The sequence below is a fragment of the Ictalurus punctatus genome, chromosome 9, assembly GCF_001660625.3.
Source record: "Ictalurus punctatus breed USDA103 chromosome 9, Coco_2.0, whole genome shotgun sequence".
Taxonomy (NCBI): domain Eukaryota; kingdom Metazoa; phylum Chordata; class Actinopteri; order Siluriformes; family Ictaluridae; genus Ictalurus; species Ictalurus punctatus.
Window position 1 is genome coordinate 176,925 of NC_030424.2, and position 21,301 is coordinate 198,225.

Consider the following 21,301-nt stretch of genomic DNA (forward strand, 5'->3'; position numbering starts at 1 on the left):
TTCAGAGACAAGTGGAAGGAATTGGGAGGGGCCTAGAAAGTGGCAAGACTATTGTCCTGAATGAGTGTATCCAAGAACTCGCATATAAAGATAAGCTGATATGAAAATGGCTCGAAAAGACAAGCGATGTGGATTTATTGCACATTATTTACACACTATGGCTATCGAATCCCTTTAAAGAGGCATCCTGAGCAAATCAGAAATGTATATGCGCAGCTTACAGCATGGACACAACAGCCTGTAGAGCGAGACCGAATGAGGAAAAGGAGGTGGAAGTAAACTAGTAAAGAATAGAACTATTTTGTCATGGAAAATGTTGGATTTTTTTTTTGCTCACTGTCCCAATAACTAATGCAAAAATGAACCTTCTGCTCTCTGGAGGCTGTGACGGCAAAATCTCTGGCATCTCTGGCATTCATCAGTCTGCACAGGATCTCACATTTTGCGTGACTCTTGCGGCCAAAAATGTTTGATTTTGGTGCAGATTTATTTTCGGGTTGTTTTTTTTTTTTTTTTGCAGAAAACTACTTAAATAGTGAAATTGCAAGAAAGTGTTGTGCACGCTCTTTCACAGTGATGTTTGTTGGTAAATGAGACCTTTTAGCTGTACTTGTGTTCAACGCACATGAATCGTAGAGGACTTTGGCTGAACGCGCGACTCGACGAGGATGAGGACTATATACTGACGAGGACATCAGTGTAAACATCCTTGCTGGATTTCATTATGTTTTTGGTTTATGTTTAATACTAGTCTAGTAATTAGAAACTTGTTTAAATTAAATTTAGTATAAGCAATGAAACATTTTAATGAGTGACAATATTTTATCCAAACTATACACAAATGTACTGCTGCAAAATTTATATATATATATTATATATATAATATAATATAATATAATATAATATAATATAATATATATATTATATACAAAATATATATAAAATGTATAAAAAAAATAAAACACAGCTGGCTTTCACTTTTTGTATTTCGAAAAATGTAGTAATTAAAACTCTGATTGGAAGCGTTAATTGTAAAATGAACTGCACGTACTCGGTTAACAGGAGCCTTCAGGACTAGGACTCGTACGGTGGATGAGTGTGTCCTCACATTCACATAAATCTTCAACCATAAGCCGGCGATCATATGAAACTCCCAGAGGACTGTATGTACAGTGGTAAGGTGATGTACCTCTGTATTCCAGTGTGGAAACCATGAGCAGAGTCATCTGGCAATACAGAGCAAGGACACGCTTTTGTGTGGAGTTTTGGTAGGCCCTGGTCCTACGCCGTATCCTGTTTCCTTAAGTGTTTACGTGTGGCCCTCTGCCCTCGAGCTACACTGAACATGAGGTTGGCTAACTAAGGAAGTGGAGTTATAAAAGCCAGGTTGGTGATGTTGATTCAGGTGCCTGGGCAACGTCCTCATTCCAACTCGGTCCTTTTAGGTTCTTGTTTCCCTTTCTTTCATCAGGAAAAAAAAAAAAACCCTATTTAATAAATCACCACTCCTCCTCCAAAAATACCCAAGAACCCCAAGTAAGGTCACAGAAAACACAGAAGAGCAGCTAATAGAAGCCAACAAAATTTAAGCGCACCCTCCTCTTCACAGACTTGAGGCCTAGACTGACTCCATGAGCCACAGTACGACAGCCGTGACATCACCAAGAGGGCATTTTTCCTCTCTGTTTGCTTTTATGGCAGATCTCCCATATTTCTGACAGCAGATTAGACACGCTCCAAAGCTGAGGGTAAGAAGAAAAAAAGAGAGAGGGAGAGAGTGTGAAAGAGGAGAGCGCGCCTGGGACAAAAAGCTTGCCTTCTTCTTAAAAACATACACACAGACACAGGATCATTTCCTGTGGATAATCATAGCCCTTGAAGTGTATCTGGTGTTTATCAAGCTGCAAAATATTTCTGTTATTATCAGAAGGCATAAACCCATTCCTGCAACTCATAATTCCAGCATTCATCTCACTTTTGACTTTCACTTCTCCATCCTGCTGAATATATTGTGGATAAGATTACGCAGATGAAGGAGCTGCTAGAAATGGCAGAGATGAAATAAACAGATTATGTGAGGTTTAGGAGCTGCCCTTGCATAGTTTCGTCTCCCATGAGGATTAGTGCTTCTGTGAGCATGAACTATTTTAGGACACGATCCTTCCCGGTAAGCTGGTGGCAAACCATTTCCCATCAAGTTACAGTTGTGCATTTTATTTTTCTAACAGTGAAAAATCTGCATGAAGAATAATATATTACAACTGAAAAGTCCTTCCAGGATTCCACAATTTTGCGGTTGCAGAAATGAACGCAAAATCAAACAAACTCCGCAATATTCGGAGAAGCTTGCAACGTTTCAAAACTAACGCAGATTTGGATTGAGACGCGTCATGTGACATCACAACGCTCATTTCAGTCAAAGCCCTGAACATGTGTACAGCTAAAAGGTCTCATTTACCAACAAACATCACTGCGAAAGACAATTTCATGCAATCGCAATTTCGCCAATTCAGGTAGTTTTCCACACAAAAAAACCCCGCAGCAAAATCAAGCATTTTCTCCCGTAACAATCACAAACACTCCACGAAGTCCTGTGCAGACGGACAGGATCAGACTGAAAGGATCTAAAAAGTGGTCATAATATAGTGGGAGGAGTTTTTAGGGAGATTTAAACCTTAGAGCTCTTGAATTCTCAATTCTGATTGGTCAAATTTGGAGGGTGTTGATGGTAACTCTGGCCATGATGTTTACATTAATTCACTCAGAAGGAAACATTGTGTCTCTGTGTGTGTAAACATTGTGGTAGAAACACACACACACACACACACACACACACACACACACACACACACACACACACACACCCCCTAGATGTATTTATATTACAGTCCATACAGGATTTCACAGATTTTTTTTATGATCGTTGAGGCCAAAACCGTTTGATTTTGCTGCGGCTTTTTTCAAAATTTGCGATTCAACTTGAGTGTTTTGTACTTTTTTGAATCAAACTACTTGAATTGGCGAAATCGCACGAAAGTATTTTGTACGCTCTTTCGCAGTGGTGTTTGTTGGTAAATGAGACCTTTTATCTGTACTCATGTTTGACGCGGGTGAATCGGAGTGGGCTTCGGCTGAACGCGTCGTGATGACGTCACATGACACGTCTCGGCCCGAATCATTTCTGTGATCGAAAAATCCTGGAGGGACCGATATGAAAAAAAAGAATAAGTGTAATTGCTAAAACGGTGAAGTTTGCTGTGGAATTTTGGAAGGAGTTTTCTGTAACAGTCAGAGCTAAATCCTTTTATACTAGGACATCCTCATGACAGAGCTTGGTGGCTCCTTGGTAACGTTTCCCAACTGAATTTTTTTTCCCTTATAAACTAAAAGTTTATTAACTGAGGAAAAAAATAGAGGCTGGTGAGGGAATGACTGTATAGCCATTAATTTGTTTTGCAGATGGTTCACAACATTAAACGTAGCTGCAAATGGTTAAAAAGTATGATAAAGGCTTCTGCCAAATGCCATAAACGTAAACGCATGATGTGCGGCACTTTAAAAAATGAAAAATGGTAAGCGGCGGAAAAATAAAATAAATAATACGTGGTACAACTATAGTTATACAACTATAAATTAAGTTTGTGTTCACCATTGGGTGTGAAAACTTTTACACTCGAGTGTAGACTGAAGAGAATAATCCAAATCAACATCCAAGACCTTTAGCCCTAAAACCATTTCTTGCAATGCTAATCCCTAAAAACGTGTCGCGCCGCATCGGGAGCTGAACGGCGGAACTGATGTAATTGTTGTACAATGAAAGCCTGAAATGTCGAGGGGTCAGGAAGAGTGTGATGTCATCTCCTTACACATCCCCTTGACTTCCTTTTCACCTGTCTGTGACTCTCACTGTCTCTAATAACAATGAGGATGAAAACGTCTTGAATATACACAACGTTCACAGGGAACAGACACATCATGCCTTCTTAAATGACCACAACCCAAACTGATGATCATCACTGCGCACGGAGCGGAAACTCTGACGTTGTGCTCGGATCCAGTCCTCAAGCTGCTTTCAAGTTTACTCACTGCTTTAAGGCATGACCTCCAGAGACTCACGCTGACCTGCAGTGCGCATACTCTACCGCTAACGTCATTTCCCACGCGAGAGAGAGAGAAAGAAAAGAAAGAAAGAAAGAAAAAAAGCATCTTGAAGCAAACTGGACCAGATCCTAAAAAATGCCAAAAATGCCCTGTGAAGACAGAGTCGAACCCGTAACATTCCCGTGTTCTGAGCCCCGCTTAAGAAAACACACACTACAGAGGGAGGCAGGAAAGGGGAGAGAGAGAGAGAGAGAGAACGAAACATTAAAGACATTAATAACAGGCAAGTTTCCACCCAGCTGACCCAGACATCCCTTTTAAGGGCAAACAGTTCAGATTCCTTTCTTCACTGGGTTCCAAAAATACCTCCGAGGACACAAAGAGGAGGACGAAGTGGGAAAGATAAACAAATCAGAAATATTGACTCATCCAGAGATTTGAAGACACCAAAGTAACGTGATGATAATTAAAAAAAGAAATCTGTAAATTGATACTTTTTTCCATTTCTTTCTCTCTCTCTCTCTCTCTCTCTCTCTCTTTGTTCTACACGTTCCTTTCTGCACGCTCCTCCTGGCACTCGGCTGTGTGTTAAACATGTTTAAGAGTTTAACATTCTCCCAGTCTCGATCCAGCTGTGGATGTACCCTCCCTACAGGGAACAAAACAGCGCACACACAGGTTTTTCAACCCTTTTTTTTTTAAGCTTCACAGACTATCTGATCATCAGTGGTTCGGACAAGAGCTTGAGAACCGTTTTGCTACTTTGAAATTTCACCTACTGGAGATTTTCCACTTTCTCTGAAAAGACAGAGAGAGAGAAAAAAAAATATGCATGGCTAATTTGAGCTTCCCAGAAAAATAATCCAGCACAGTCCAAAGACCAAGAGACTGCAGTTGTTGTAGTGTATTTCTAATACATGCCAAACTTGGTCATGGTCTAGCTGTAATAGTTTCTGACTGTAGCTGTGGTTAGAAAAAAAGAAGGAAAAAACTCTTCCTGGATTTCTACCTTCCTCCACTGTCGGGTTCCAACTCAAATTTTTGTCGAGAAGAAGGCCTTGATTATCTGGATTAGGTTTTAGAACATTTGGGTTGGAACCCCGAACCGGACAGAAAGACAATCTCCAGGAGGATTGCTAATCACTGCTGTTGCATTTATTCCAGAAATACGCACCCGCTGTTAGTGTAGCCTCCTCTGAAAACTACTGACTGTAATTAGAAACGGACTTTTAGAAGCAGTATTGGATACAGCTGCCCTGAGAAAGCCGTTCTGCAGCATGTGGAGGAAATGATTAGACTTCAGCGTCCTAGTGCCATCATGCTCTCTGTGTGTGTGTGTGTGTGAGTGAATGTGTGAGTGAGTGTGTGAGTGAGTGTGTGAGAGAGAGAGAGAGAGAGAGAGAGAGAGAGAGAGAGAGAGAGAGAGAGAGAACGAGCAAGCGAGCACGATAAGGAAGAAACAACTTCTCAAGCTGCTCTGATGCGCAGAGTATTTTTACAAAGCGTTCCCAGGTCACAGGAGGAGATAATGTCAGCTGGACTGTATTGTCCTGCACAACACACTTGGCCTTTGGGATTTCTCTTGTTTGGTGTGTGCTGATCTCTTTTCAGGGTCCAAATGTCCTAGTAAGGGTCAACAATTTAGAGCTTAGGGGCACACTTGGCTGGTCCCCACAAGGAAAAGCACTTTTTTTGTTGCGTTATTTTTTAAAATAAATAAAATAGCCAAAAGGTTTCATTTTGGTCACTGATTTAGGTGTAGGCACTGTAGGCATTAATAACCTGCTTTAATAATTCTGTCAGTGGATGGTCCTCACAAGTCAAATAAGAATTTCATTAAAATACAGTAATGGAATAAAATGTAGAAACTGTGACAGAGCTGAAAAGTACACTACTCAGAGGCAGGAGTGAGCTGTGGGGTGTCATGCTTTGTATCCGTATCTATTTTCTGACCACAAAGCCTTCACAGGGGTTCCAGACTCTCTTCTGTCTCTGGTATTAGGGCAGTGAATACTCCTCCAAAAGTCGAAACATGGGGGATCAATACGAGCTCCAGGATCTCTGATTCAATCCTGAGCTTGGGGTACTGTCTTTGTGGAGTTTCACAGGTTCTCGGTGTGCACTTATGGGTTTCCTCAAGGTTCTCCGGTGTCCAAAACACGTACCGGTTGGTAGATTGTCTATACTAAACTGCCCAAGGTGGGTATGAGTGTGTGCTTAGGACCGGTATACCATCCTACCTTGTGCTCAGTGTTCCTGGGATCAGCTCTGGATCCATAGTGAATGAATGAATGATCTTTATACAATCTTTTCTCATTCCGAAGTTTGACTTAACTGAATGTACCAACACCTCCTCACACAAACGTTTTGTGTGTCTGGAAAAAGAAAGCGAGCTCTGTCCAGGATACAAAACCACTATAGCATCACAGTGTACGTGTAGGCAACACTGCTGTCCTTAGGACGATACAAGATATAAGCGGGGATAAGTCACCTATTTCACTTCCTTCTTTCACAGGAAGAACTATAAGAAGTCACCAAGTGACTGCACACAAACAGGTTTCTAGCAACTAAGAGCCTAAGGGTGGAGATGTATATTGGCAATTTTCTCAAGAGCTAAAAGGAAGTTGACGCAGTGTCACATGTCTGTCATATTCTCTCCGTATGCTTTCTTTCCCATTATGAAAGAGGGGTGTGTGGTGTGTTTTCTTGTTTTTAGGTGATGTTGAGTATGTGAGTTTGGCCTGAGCGGTAGCTGCTGACGTGGAGCGGCGGCTAATGATTCGCCCTCACACATGCGCGAGTGGTTTCTAGTGAGCATGCAGGAGCTTGTTCAGGTGCGTCAGCACTGCAGCTGCTGCAGAGACTCTGTGCATCTCAAAAACAGCTCGTCTGACAAACTTCTGTCCAACACCCTACTCGGCTCGAACGTCTTCAATATGTTCTCGAGGCATTTTAGATTTAAGGTTGGTAAATAATCCGAGTCAATTTAGCAGTGGAACTTGAAGCAGATCACAGAGTCAAGGCCACTGTTGATTTATGAAATGCACTCAAGTGCTGCTTCAAAAGGCCGAGGCTGAACATGGGTCGAGTTGTAATGCGATCACTCGGATGACATTCGGACGTGGTCGGGGTTGCACGTGGCCATGTTGCATTTGTAGTGTGAACGGCAACGCATCCAGACAACATCAAAAGACAAAAGACGGTCTAAACACCTGTGTTGCCACGTTTGCGGTTTTCATCCTGGATTAAGTTTCTGCCACGTTGTGTCTGATACACAAGTTGCATTTTTCCTTTGCTTGGACATTCTGCATACATATATTAATTAAATCTATACATTAAACTACACATATGTTTGTGCCAGTGAACTCATTCTCATAGCTGCTCTTTATTTATGACCATCACTGGCTACTTTAATAGGTGGCATCATTGTTCATCAGAAACTGCTGTTCTTTTCGGATCGTCATTCACAACAATGTCTACTCACACAGAACGATGCAAAAAACAAAAAACATCCAGCGAGCGGCTATTCTGCGTGAGGAAACGCTTTGCTGATGAGAGAGGTCAGGAGAATGGCCAGACTGGTTTGAGCTGACAAAGTCTACAGTAACACAAATAAAACACTTTTTACAACCATCGTGAGTAGAAAAGCGTCTCAAAATGCAGAACACTTTGAAGCAGCACATCAAAAAACAGGAATCTGAGGCAACATTGAGCACTGACTTAGTGAAGCTGGAAAGACTGGAACCGACAACAGTCAAGGTCACTTTTTCAACAAAAATTCAGCAAGTGACTGATCTGAGCACCCGACAGATTCATAAGGACATGCCGGCTCACGTCCTCTGCTTCATTGGAGTTTGAATTAGGCCAGGTTTAAGTTTTGAGAAGTGAAACTGGGTTGTTTTTTTAGCAGCTCTTCCACCCGTCTAATCATGAAAAAACAATAACAACTGGTCACTGAAGACACATTCAAGGTGTGAAAGGCTCTCTCTCGGCGGTCTGCATAGGATCACCTGATCAACTATTTGAAAATAATCAACTGGATGTAACAGTAACTCTGCTTCTTGCCAAACCACCCTGTGATTTTTCCCCTATACAGAATAGAAAATTAAAGCTAGTATTAACTATGAAACATAAATGTGATGTACTAGAAGTGCTTAATTAAAGTTATAAAGATTTTGGCCTTTCCATTTACATTAGAACTAGACTGTTCCAATAAACTAGTCATTTCTAACTAACATTTCTCAATTCATTAAACATGTAACATTTTTTGATTCACATATACTATTCCTGGGTAACATTTTCAAGTGTTCACGTATTTAAGGTCATTTAAACAAAAATGCTGAAATTATAATGTGCTCAAAAACTACAGACTGGCTCTGAATGCGGACTATGCAGAGGTTAGCTTCTTTTAAGGGACACCAGGATCAGAAGGAGAACTTCATTAGCAAGCACTCTCAGGTGGAATTCCATTCCTCAGCGCTGATCCGATATCCTCACAAGCGAAATGCAATAGCGTCCCACCGACAGAGACATAAAAATATACACTGTGTGAAGCGTTAAGACAAGTCTGGACCAGCAGGTATGATGCACTGTAACTAAAAAAAGCACCTGGGAGACACATTAAACTGGTATTTTTTCCAGTATTAACCGTGTGTTCATCCTCATATCTGCTCCTGAGGCTGGAAACATTTAGCAAAGTTTTAGCCAGGAACGACGGACAGCGGCACACTGAAAGCCGACGCTGTGTGGAAAAGTAATCAGTACCATGGCTGCTCAGAAACAGGCACAGTGGGAGAAGACGCTGAAGTGTGTGTATAGAGCAGACACAAATCGGTTACTTGGAGGGAAAACAAGGAAAAGAAGCACAAACCTTGAAGTGTTCTTCCTCCCACATACTCTCACTTGTGCATACATGCCTAGTCACACACATCCTGTTGAAGCACACAAAGGTCACCGCCACCAGCCGTAGAACCAACAATAATCATTGTTCGGGTAGTGAAATTTGACCTCGGTGTGAGATTATGACAGTAGCAGTGTTGACGCAGATGAATGATAAGGGCTTTCGAGACAATGACGACGAACAAACAGACAGACACGAAGCACATAAAAGCAGTGATCAGAACACTCGGACACGTCTGATCCAACTACGCAGAGCTACTTGAACCAACACACTCTTAAATACATAGTAATAGTCAAGGCCAAGTACATGCTCAAACCTGTTTTCTAATTAATGGTTAACGCTTATAGCACAGTTTGAACTGATAGATCAGTGCCAAATCAAGCGTGATGTTAGCATACAGCCAACAACCTGCAGCACCAATCACACAGAGATTTATGTGACAAGTGCTGGAATTCGACTAGAAGTGAGGGGAAAAAAAAGGTGACGATTTATGCATGTTGATTATCATAACATTGAATAAAGTAGTGGTGCTCAAACTGGGGTCCTTGAAGCACAGCCAGGGGTCCGTGATTTGCTCCAGCCGTTAAAAAATCTTAATCCACCATCACTGAAGCTGTATTGGCTCGTCGCAAGTCGGCCTATAAATGATGTCAACTCGGACCTAACTTGTTTTGGTGGAAAGTTCAGGAATCGAAAGCCCTATAGCTCTATAAAATAAATAAATAAAAAATACAATATATTAATTTAATATATATTTAAACAATGCTTAGAAGATAAATCTGTACTGAGGAGGTCCGTGGAATTTATTTCACAGTCAAAGGGTTCCCTGGCTACAAAAAGTCTGAGAACTGCTGCAAAACTCGATTCTGATTGGTCAGAAGGTGTTGATTAATTTTCTATAAGAGCAACCTAGACAGGAGGTCCTGGTGCAAGGCAAATTACAAGTTTATATGTTACTTTATCGTTTCCATATTATGGTGGATGATACACACAATCCGAATGTAATGACAAACAGATGACAAAGTGTCTCCAGTGTCCTAGCTTTGTAACGGTCAGATGTAAAGCTTTTCCTTTAAGTTTTGCATGACGGTAAGGAGGAGATTACACTTTGTGCTGTCTTAGTAAGAACCTGTATTTTTTTGTTTTGTTATCTTTAAGGGAAAGTGATTGTTACGACTGTTTACAGCTGCTATAACGTAAGTGATAATGGGAACTCATGTATTTGATGGACATTCCACAACATCAAAAGTAACTATAAACTAATAAAGTACAACGTGTTATCTAAATACATTATGCAAATGAAAACTTATTAGCATTGGTATATTGCTGTGGTGTAAGCAGACTGCATGCGGTCACATCAAGCCCTATTCTCAGTTTTTCTTATCTCTGAAAGTGTGGATAAGTGCATTTGTTCAATCAGCTAGGTCCAGTGTGTAGCTTAAACATGCATGCACATGCACTGGGGCTGCTAACTTTAGAGTCTAACTGGAAAACCATCAGTTGTTCAACCTTCATGTCTGGAACAGGTCAAGGCAGGTCTCCTGCTTTCTTTCTTTTCTTTTCTCCCTCGCTCACTCGCTCCCTCCCTGTTTTATGAGTCCCAGCTGGCTGATTAGCCTGATGTAGTGGTGTTTGAAGCTACTGCTGCAACTTAAGGACCGCTCACTTCCCCAGAACCTGACATTACCTATGTCTTCATCATTGGAATTCTAAACAGCGGTCTGTTAGTAATAAACTGTCCAAAAATAACCAACACACACATTTCCTGTGTTAGAATTTGATGACGGCCCGTGCCGGAGTTATGCTCGAGTTAAGGGGTCAGATCCTTGTTCAGGTAACCCATCACTACTGGAACAAAATAGAATCTTGTTTCCCTTCCTAATATGATTTGGCATAATGGTTTCTACCAAATATTTCCCAATCATCTAATCCAATTTGTTTTAATGCCACCGGGGGGTCCAAACATTCAGTTACAGATCCATTGTATATTTAGAAATACTAATAATAGCCAAATAATTTTGTGGTAGTCGTACATATGCTACACATTTCACAGCCCTGTAGTGTTCCTTTAATAAAACATTGATCAGTCTAGAGGACAACAAGAGCTAAAGATAAGTCCTCTCTCGTTGTTGTGAGATCCATCACACCAACAGTGATGCAAAACTACGAAGCAGCCAGAAGACCGCTAGCAGTTTAAAAGTTGTGCACCAACCTGCATAGTGTACGTAATGGTAGAGTGAAATATTATATTATGCCCTCTATGTTAAATGGAAACCTAAAGTAGTGTACATTTTTGACATGCTATTTAACACACTGGTATTTGGTTTGGAACACAGCCAGCGACATGAAGTGAAGCAACCAGTAAAAATATTATCCGTGTTTTTTTCTCATATTATCTCATTCCAAATACTCACTCCTACACACAATTATTGAACCAGCTGGTGAGACTCGTCACGTCGCTAAAAGTTTCAAGCATTAATTACTCAAATCGAACCGACATTTTCACTGTTCATCTGCTGCGGTGCAGGAAAGAGCAAAAAAAACAAACTGCATTTTAATCAATCTTATAATTCTTACCATTAAATTTATTCATAAGTTGTTATATTTGACACTTTATTGCAGGACTAACCTTTTTTTCCCCCCAGTCAGTTCTTCTGGCTGAAAACACAAGGTGCCGATTTTAGTCAGGTTCATCCCTAATAAAAGTAATTAAATGATGTTAACTAAATACTTCTCTAATGTTAGCTAAACTCAGAGAGTAATACATGCTTCACATTAATAAACTCAAAACATTCTGTGTTGACCTTGCTAGAAACAGGAACGAAGTGTCTGTGCATCTTTCAAGCAGGAGAATCAAGTCGAGACAAGAGCACCAGCCAAAACATTACTAAAGTGAGATGTAGGAAAGGTGAAGTGAAATGTATGGCAATTGGCTCATCTGTGGTTTTTGCTGCGGGGGGAAGGAGACTGCTTTTTGGTGCATTTTCGTGTACTAACCCATATGAGCATGTTAAAATGAGCAGCTCCTACACAAAGTGTTAAGATACATAGCTCTGTTGCTAGCTACGTGGCTATATCACAAAAGGTGTAACCATATTCAGCTCGGCTAGGAGTGACTTGTCAGGGGAAAAAATGGCAAAATATGTCATCTGTGACAGATGGTCACTTACTGTATATATTGACTAGAGCAGTACATACTTCCTCCAGGCTCTGTCTCAGTCAGACACATCTAGGAAATCCTTATCAACATACACACAGACACACACTTCCCTCATTATCCTTGTGAAGACTTTCCACTGACAATTATTAATGCAGGCTTGTGGGAACCAGCCAAATGTCCACACAACAACAACCAATATATAAACACACACACACACAAACTCATGCTGCACTACCCTTGTGAGAACTTTCCATCGGAATAATTATTAATCCAGCCTTGTTGGGACCAGCCAAATGTCCCCACAAACACTGTCAGATATTCCTATCCTTGTGGTCTCCATCATGATAACCAAGATATAAACATGACCACACACACACACGTATCACTATCCTTATGAGGACCTTCCATTGTATTAATTATTAATTCAGCCTTGTGGGGACTAGCCAAATGTCCCCACAAAAACCACCGAGATACACACACACACACACACACACACACACCCCTCACTATCCTTGTGAGGCTTTTCCGTTGGATTAACTAATACTGCAGTCTTGCTGGGACTAGCCAAATGTCCTCACAAGAACTATTTCCCACTGAACAAGACTGTAAAGCCGGTTGTCACGTAACCCCTCCCCCCTCCCCATCTCAGCAGTTACGCTCTGGGACGGTGTGTTTATTCCGGTCACTCAATAGACCAAACAAGCTGCAGTGTTGCAGCATTTAAAAAACCCAACACATATCCTTTCTCGATTAACACACACACACACACACACACACACACACAGGATAATAGGGCTTCGATTAAAAAAAATCAAGAGCCTTTATCAGTTGCCAAAGTCCTCACATATCCAATCACTTCTTATAACTACAACTAGTCCTGCAATGTCATTTCCATTTAGCAGAACTCCAGCGGCCAGGCCTCTGCCAACTACACACACACACACACACACACACACACACACACACACACACACACACACACACACACACACACACACACACACACACACACACACACACACACAAGGTCAGCAGCGGTGGGAGACTGCAGTGACTTTGGCTGAGCGGAATAAACGCTGTTCATGTTCCTGTGAGAGAATGTTAATGTTACTGGAGCAGGAATGAAATGGAGGAGATAAAACATACAACGGTCTCGGAAGTTGGTTTACTGAAGCTCAAGTCTTTCAGATGATTGTTCTGGATGATGGGAACATTTGAACGGACTGAAAAATGTTTGAAATAGATTAGAGTGTTAGTAAAACTAGCTGAAGGCTGCTGACGTAGGATTCACAGGAGAGTGCTGAAAGTGCACACATCAGCCAAAACTGTTCACGGGCAATTCGAGCAAAATACTTTTCAGACGTGCTGGGGGATTGTGTAGATAAAAAACAAAAACAAACAAACAAACAAACACACACACACACACACCGGCGCGTTCCGGTTTCGTCCAGGTTTCCGTCCGGCTGCAGCAGAAAGGCGGAGGAGAAACTAAACTTACCGCAGTTGTGGAGTTGAGAGCCGAGGGAAAAGTCTGTTTTCGACCCCAGGATCACCGCGCAAACGAGAAAAAAAGAAAGAAAAACACAAATCCTTTCCACTCACCTCGACACGTGGACGATGATAATTCCCATGAAAAAAAAGCTGGATGAAAGTGAGGTAGCTCTGCGGCGAACAGCTCCAGCACGCTGGTGTGTCCCTCTCTGTCTGCCTGTGTGTGTCTCGCGCGCGCGCTCTCTCTCTCTCTCTCTCTCTCTCTCTCTCTCTCTCTCTCTCTCGGATCAGACCGGCACATTCCTCACAGCTCTAGACAATGAGAAAGAAAAGGTGGGCTTTCTTCGGCTCGAAGGGCAAAAAAGGCCCACCCCTAACCGCGTTACACCGCCGAAAACAAACGCCCTTCCCTGGCTAAAACAGGCCCGCCTCCGCCATGGAGAAACGCAGCAAAGCCGGGCTAACGTCTAACATTGCTGTTCGGTTCTTCTGCTTCGGAATCGACTCCAGCTCCAATTCCAGGTGTTGGGAGTCGATTTCATACAGTTTTCTTAAAGTACGTCCATTTCATACACTTTTTTCAATTCCCATACATTTTTTTAAATATTGACTGCTTATTTTTTTCTTATAAAAACATTGTACAAGTACATGAGTGAAAAACCGCCATTTTATTTAGCAACGAAATTTGGAATGCAAACGCTAGCTAATCCGGCTATCAGCGTTAAACCTGTACTTGACTCTCAGAAGGAGTAGTATTAGCGACATTTTTTTTTTTAATTGTAAAACAGTCAGGTATTTTAGCCTAGGTCTATATCTGCAATTTTCCTCTGTTTTGCAAAGTAGAATAGCATTAGCTACTAGATGTCAAACCACTAATATATGTTTAATAGAGATAGCTAATTCTCATACTTTTTTCTCTCCTCTGTTCTCTGTGAGTCGAATAAAATTGATTCAGAATCTTTGGAATCGATTCTCATTTCCCTATGCCCCGACTGAAAGAATCGACTCTCTTTGGTCTTGGCTCCCTCTCCTAACTTCTAGTTTAACAGATTAAACGAGCAGGATTCCTTTGAAATGTTGCTGGACATTTTCTGGACAAATAAGTTATAGAAGGAATTGGAAGGATTTTTCAGTCTTGCATGTAGTAGGCCTAAGTGTAGAGTGGCTCATATTTACCCTGCTAAAAATAACCATAGATCACAGAAATTCTAATGGTTTCCACTACAAATACCATTACAAATAATCAGCTAATCATTAAAACCATTGCTATTATTAGTCCTTAATGGTATCTACTAGACATAACATGCCACCAATAGAACGCAACAAATTACCAGTAGAGACCCACAGGGACCATTAGTTTCCATTAAAACCAATACAATTCACATTATAATCATTAAAACATTGCAAATTCTATGAGTGTTTCTGTTGTTTTTTCAGCAGGGTATATAGATCAATATGTAGACTATAGTCAACATAGGCATTTAAACCTCTAAAATAACAAATTTCTAACATCCTTTTGGTGTAAAATGAACATAACTACATTTGTAATTGGCTTGTCTTTACACAATTGGTTTTTTCCATTCATTCAAGTTCAGTACGGACTTTATGGTGGTCAGGGTTCCATTGTATACAAAGCCTATCTCAGGAATACTGAACATGAGATGGGAATACACCCTGGATGGCACACTAGTCCACCACAGGGCACCATGGGGTTCGGCCCGGGGATCCTGGAGCTGTGAGGCAGCAATGCGACCCTCTGCTTCACTGTGCCTCCCTGTCCAGTTTTAATTTAGCATTAAACTATTTCTACAAGAGACCGTTTAGATTTTATACCTATTCTTTCAGTTCAGAAAGTATAGTTTTATACTTGCTTTATTATTATTGTTCCTGTGATATATTACCAAAGGTTAACCTCTTATCAGATAAAACAGAAACAGTTTTGATATGTCTAGTAATCATTGATAAGCGTTAAACAAGGGTAGATTGTCTAATGGGTGATAGGTTTATTGTCAGTTGTAGCAAAATCTTTACATGTTTCTACAAGGGAAGACAAAACCCTGCAGAAAACTAAGCACATTAAGTTAATGGATTAACGTGACCCATATAAGGAAAACTCATGTGGTGTGTGCACAGTTTTCCTCTAATTTAGTGGCAGAAGAGCTATTGTGCATGTCTCAACTGGGATTCTAACAGAGAGACAAATCAATCACACACTGTTTGCTGTTTACAATATTGAATTGAAAAACTAGGGTAAGTAAACACAACGTAAAAACTGTTACAGTCATCCCCTTCCCTAAATGTACTTTATAAATAAGGAACAAAACACAACTGATTGATTTCCAATGACATCATGAAATGTTTAAAAAAAAAAAAAAAAAAAAAGCTAAACGCTTATTCAGTTCAACTGGTGTTTTCTGGATGTGGTGACACAAGCATCCTAAGGCTCATAAATCATGGTAACAAAAGAGCAATAAAATGATTGAAAGTGTCATAGTCCTATCCCTGCCAAGGAACCTTTTATTAAGAGTTTATGGTCTTCATTGGGAATCTTCCATGACTGCAGCAGATGGGTAATCTCTGTGCGCTTATAAATATACACAAGACATTTATATCGTTCATGAAAGCATACTCTTCAATTTTCTGTCTGAAAAAAGAAAAGAAGGCATTTATTCATGGATACAACAATTTGTAGTTGTGGGCAGAGGAGTGGAGGCCAAGTTCCATTCTTAGTTCTGACTCTTCTGCATGCCGACTGTGTCTATGATTTTAGACTGTGCTTGATGCAGTTGAGCTGCCAGGGACTGTGATTTTAGACTGTAAAATGAAATGGCAGGACTTCTATCCACCTGTGTTTATATAAAGTTTACTCAAGTTAGTGGAGTTTTTCAAATAAATGAAGACATGAACATGTCTGGGTATGATTGGATTAAATTATCTTGTTAGTCATTTGTAGAATGTTCACATAACAGTTGTTGTGCACTTGGAACAATTTGGAAGACTATTTTCAGAAATTTGCTTAAAATCTGCAAAACATCTGGCTGGAAATGTACGGAGTCAGCATGTTTCAACCCACTGCTCTGTAGCTGTTCGCTTCCAATGAAGTGCCTCTGTTTTCTTATTTTAAAAAGTTCCTCAAAGCTTCTTTGGACAGTTAAGGGTATTAAAGGGGTATCCTGAAGGGGTTCTACTTGAAACTGCTTGTCAAAAAGGGAAACCCACTATTTCGGGAATCTACATAGTACAGTTAAGGGTTCCTTAACTGTCCTACACAGGGGAGCCTGGAACCTATCCAGGGAACTTGGGGCACAAGGTAGGGACACCCTGGATCGGGTGCCAACCCTTCGCAGGGCACAATCACACACACACCTTCACATACTATGGACAGTTTGGAAATGCCAATCAGCCAATGCATGTCTTTGGACTGGAGGAGGAAACTGGAGTAACTGGAGAAAGTGTCTGTGACATTCTCATGATGAACAATGTATTTAATGCTATAGTTATCCATGTGCATTTGATGGATAAGAAACAAGACCGTAATGTGGAACTTGAGCATGAGTACCTCCGGCCCTACCTCAGTAAAATGTTTCAGTATGCTGGAGTAAGCAAATACAAGTATAAAATGAGGGATTTTCTGAATCCAGTCTTATTTGAAAAAACAGGTTGAGGTAAGTTTCACTAATTTTCTAATAATAAGAGGCTATATTTAACAGTTAGCCTGTTTTCTTTGCTTATGCCTGATTAGATTAACACTGATTGTAGAAGCTAATATAAATTGTAGCATGTGAAATTCTAGCTAATGGTAAATATAGGTTATTTACATGTTTTTTTTTATTTTTTTTTACTTCTGATGAATTCATGATCATCAGCCATGTATATGACCAGCAAACAAAAAGAGAGAACGTCTTCAGGCAAAACAGCATAGTTGCTTATAATAATTTACGCTTTAGATAAGTCATATAAGTAATACATTTCTTTTCACATGAAAACATGACATTACTTCGTTTCATCAGTTGAAAACACTTACATTTTAATGCTTGAGTACATTTAAAAGTAGCAACTTTCACTTGAGTACATTTTTGGCTGGATACTTCCGCTTTTAATTAAGTAGGATTTTGACACTTTATGTATGTTTTCACTAAAGTATAATTTCTCAGTACTTTTCCACTCCTGACTGCTGTAAATGTAGTCCAAATACTAGCAGTTACCACTTCCTGTTTGTTCAAGCGACGTAACCAGGATGACTCAACTGTGACAATTTAGTTGGATTCCATACCACTGAAGTAATATGGAAAGCTAGAAGGAAAACTAAACACAGTTGGGAGTCCATATTAGGGCAGTTCATTACATACATACTGTATGAAGGCAAAGGATGTACACTCATAGAATGAATTTTTTTATGCTTTTTATAAACATTCTTATTAGCATTATATGAAACATTCATGTGAGGAATTAGAGAGATGGGAGTATTTTCATGATGTCCACATGGTTGGCACAGTAAAAGTTCCAGTAAAAAATATACTTTATATTCTGTATGTAGTGCAAACTGATCATTTTGAATAAGTACTGCAATCGATGATAAGTAGGTCACATGACTATAACAGTGTTGTGGAGTAGTCATCTTCAATTAGCAACACTTCTAGCTTAACTACATTTATAGTAGTGTGGCTGTAGCTGAGCTATTTTCAAAATAGTTCCAGTAACAAACTACTTTTTTCACCAAATAGTAGAGTATTACGAATAAAAAAAACCCCCAAAAAACGTTACACTGCATTTTTCCATTTTATCTTACCAGCTTGAATAAATCAAACTGCAAATTTACAAACGAAAAAATTCATCCAGAACCAAGTTCAATAGTTGTAATTAGTGCAGAAAGCACATAAGTATGTGCACCTCAGCTAGAATATGGTCGGCATGCAAAACCTTAAACACCAGTTTAAGGAAACACATAGTTATATATATATATATATATATATATATATATATATATATATATATATATATATATATATATATATAAAGCTACCCAAACCCCACACAGGCTAAACCATGTGGGGTTCAGATAACCTAAACCCCACATGATTTAGCCTTATGGCTAGCATCAGACAATATGAAATAACAGCAGACTCCCAAACATAGTTATTTAATTCAGTGTTAAATGGATTACTATAAGCTAGTTAGATGTTTCCAAAAACAAACTGCACCATGAATCATGGAATAAGCTCTCTCTGTAGCTATATCTTGATCTGTTTTTTAATGATTGTTGTTTTAGAGTTATGGGATGCTAACTGCTTCTTACTAAAACTGAGAATTTACAAATAAAAAAATGTTTGTTATGGCATATCCTATACAAGCAGTCCATTCAATTCCTAACATGACTAATTTGTATGGGATGAAAATCTCAGAGGTACACAACAACTGTTTTGTCACATTCCTTCGCCTCCTTATCCAGTTGAAATAAAGCTTTATACAGTATGTTTAACTAAAGGATTGATTATACTTCTGCATTCACGTTTACATAAATGTAGAACAATTATCGACACTGATCTGAAAAAGCTGACATTGTTTTTGTGTTCCCTGTTAGTAGAAATGGTTGTATGGCTCTCCTTTTCCCACATAGGTTGTCCTCTTGCATAATGAAGTCCTTCAGTCGATAAAAGGCCACATGCGTGCAGAGGCAGAGCAACATTACTATACGTGCCTGAACAGGACCAGCAGCAGATTGGAGATTATATAAAATACCCACGCACTACAGAGGAGGCAGGAATAATACATCAGCTAGAGAACAGTAGTCATAATAAACCTGCAGAATATTCAAATATAGTGTACCAGTTCTCATCACACATATCCATGTGCTCAGAAATAAATATGTTACCTAGAAATGTTGCTGCTCTTGTGGATTACGGATCCCAGACCGATTCTTTATCAAAATATCAACAGCTGATTAAAAAACAAATCGATTTCATAAAGATTTCGTAATAGTTACAATAGAACTATTAAGTTTTGTCGCAGTTTATGAGTGCAGATGTTTGATTCTGGTTAAACACTGTGACCCTGACTAGTATTCTAATAATAACTAACCATTACAATAACTAGAATGATCAAATATAATAATAATAATAATAATAATAATAATAATAATAATAGGAAGAAGAAGAAGAATTACTAGTAGTTTGATTAGGTGTCATATGCGGCAGAGGAGGAATGAAGGTTATGTCGTGTGAATGTGTCTTATAAACATCCACATGAAAAAGGGGGATGTTGGAGCATGTCCAGGATCTGAGGTCACAATAAGAAGCAGAGCTACGTATTAAGGAATAAAACATGACAAGACATGCGGTTATAGGGAAAATAATCAATGCCGGTGTGCTGTGATGCGGCCTGACGTGAAGTGGAGTTACTTAAAGTTCTCTGAAGTTATTTATTTTCTTATATCACATCCTGAAATGTCTTATTCCTCTCGCTAACAATGTTTTTTTTTCTTTTCATTTCTTAAAGAATGACATATCAAACTTTTTTATCCATGTTTAATCAAGTTAGTTCCTGGTATCACTTACTGTATGTTATAAACAGTGGCTCTCAGCCTTTCTTTTTTTGGAAGGAGTCTCCAGTGTCAGTAACAGTCGTAAAATTTTTCCAACAGGAGAAAGTTAAGCCAATATTGCTGTAGTATTAGAGGAATAAAACACTTCAGGATGTACTGTTATTGGAAAATAATTAGCAGTAACTCCAATTTGCATCGCACCACCCCATTATTGTTTAGTTTGCTATAACAGCATGATTCCATGATTTAGACATAGATTTCCTAAAATGTTAGTGGCAATCAATAAATGAACTCTAGAGAGAAACATACAGTACTTTGGTTATAAGTCTGTATTAGCAGTGTTAACATGTTTGTCTGAGTGTAGGTTTAGGTTTTTGTAGTATAAGGACTTCTAAGTTCTTGTTTCTCTCAGAGTAATCCTGTATAAGAGAGAAGGATAAAAGTGTGTTCACCAGGCGATGTTTTAGCAACCGTGGAATGTGACTCCATCTTTGTGCTATCCCATAAGGCCGTTGGGTTACAGCCAACATTCCCTAAAACACACCTGGGTGAAATCACACCATCGCTTTTTTTCAGGCTCTATTTACAGCACTTCTATGGACTGAGAAGTGGTCCAGGATTAGCTGTTCTTTTTTAGAGCGTGCATTAAAAACGTTATCTGAGGAAATTCTGTATCACATCCAGGTCACCAAGAGAAATCCAAACTCCAGAGACATGCATCCTGGAGATATTTATAGCGCCCCACCACACAGGGTTGTTAACAGCAGATAGCAACACATACATACATATATACATGCGTACACTTCTAGAGGAGACCGACTCATTCCAAAATCCCAATGCTGCCTATATTAGCACTTCTGCAAAAGGTACCCACATGGAAAGAGCAGTCACTGTAATAAAACTGAAGGAATCTACTTTTATAACATCGCCTTGCTTTCATCTAGAGAACGTTTAGCATCAGAACCACAATCTGGTCACACAATTTCGTTAACCTTAATCCAGGATTTAAACTGTGGTGACTTCTGTGTGTGCATGTGTGTGGCTGTGGCTTTATGTGTGTTTTTGTTCAGTTGTTGTCTCGCCACATGCATATTAAAACAAGGTTTGT

At 39.7% G+C, this 21,301-nt stretch overlaps 1 protein-coding gene across 5 annotated transcripts in view; it reads right to left on the reverse strand.

Moving 5' to 3' along the window:
* luzp1 (leucine zipper protein 1) overlaps window positions 1-13,973 on the reverse strand; it is a 51,127-nt gene extending 37,154 nt beyond the window's left edge. For 2 of the 5 annotated variants that reach the window (XM_047157450.2, XM_017475827.3), the window contains exons 1-2: window positions 13,764-13,972; window positions 11,631-11,659 (exon numbers count right to left, since the gene is read on the reverse strand). The gene's annotated coding sequence lies outside the window, so the exon portion shown is untranslated. Of the gene's footprint in view, window positions 1-11,630; window positions 11,660-13,763 lie in introns of all 5 variants that reach the window. The other 3 variants (XM_017475828.3, XM_017475826.3, XM_017475829.3) reach the window with 2 other exon arrangements.
* Window positions 13,974-21,301: the final 7,328 nt, after the last annotated feature.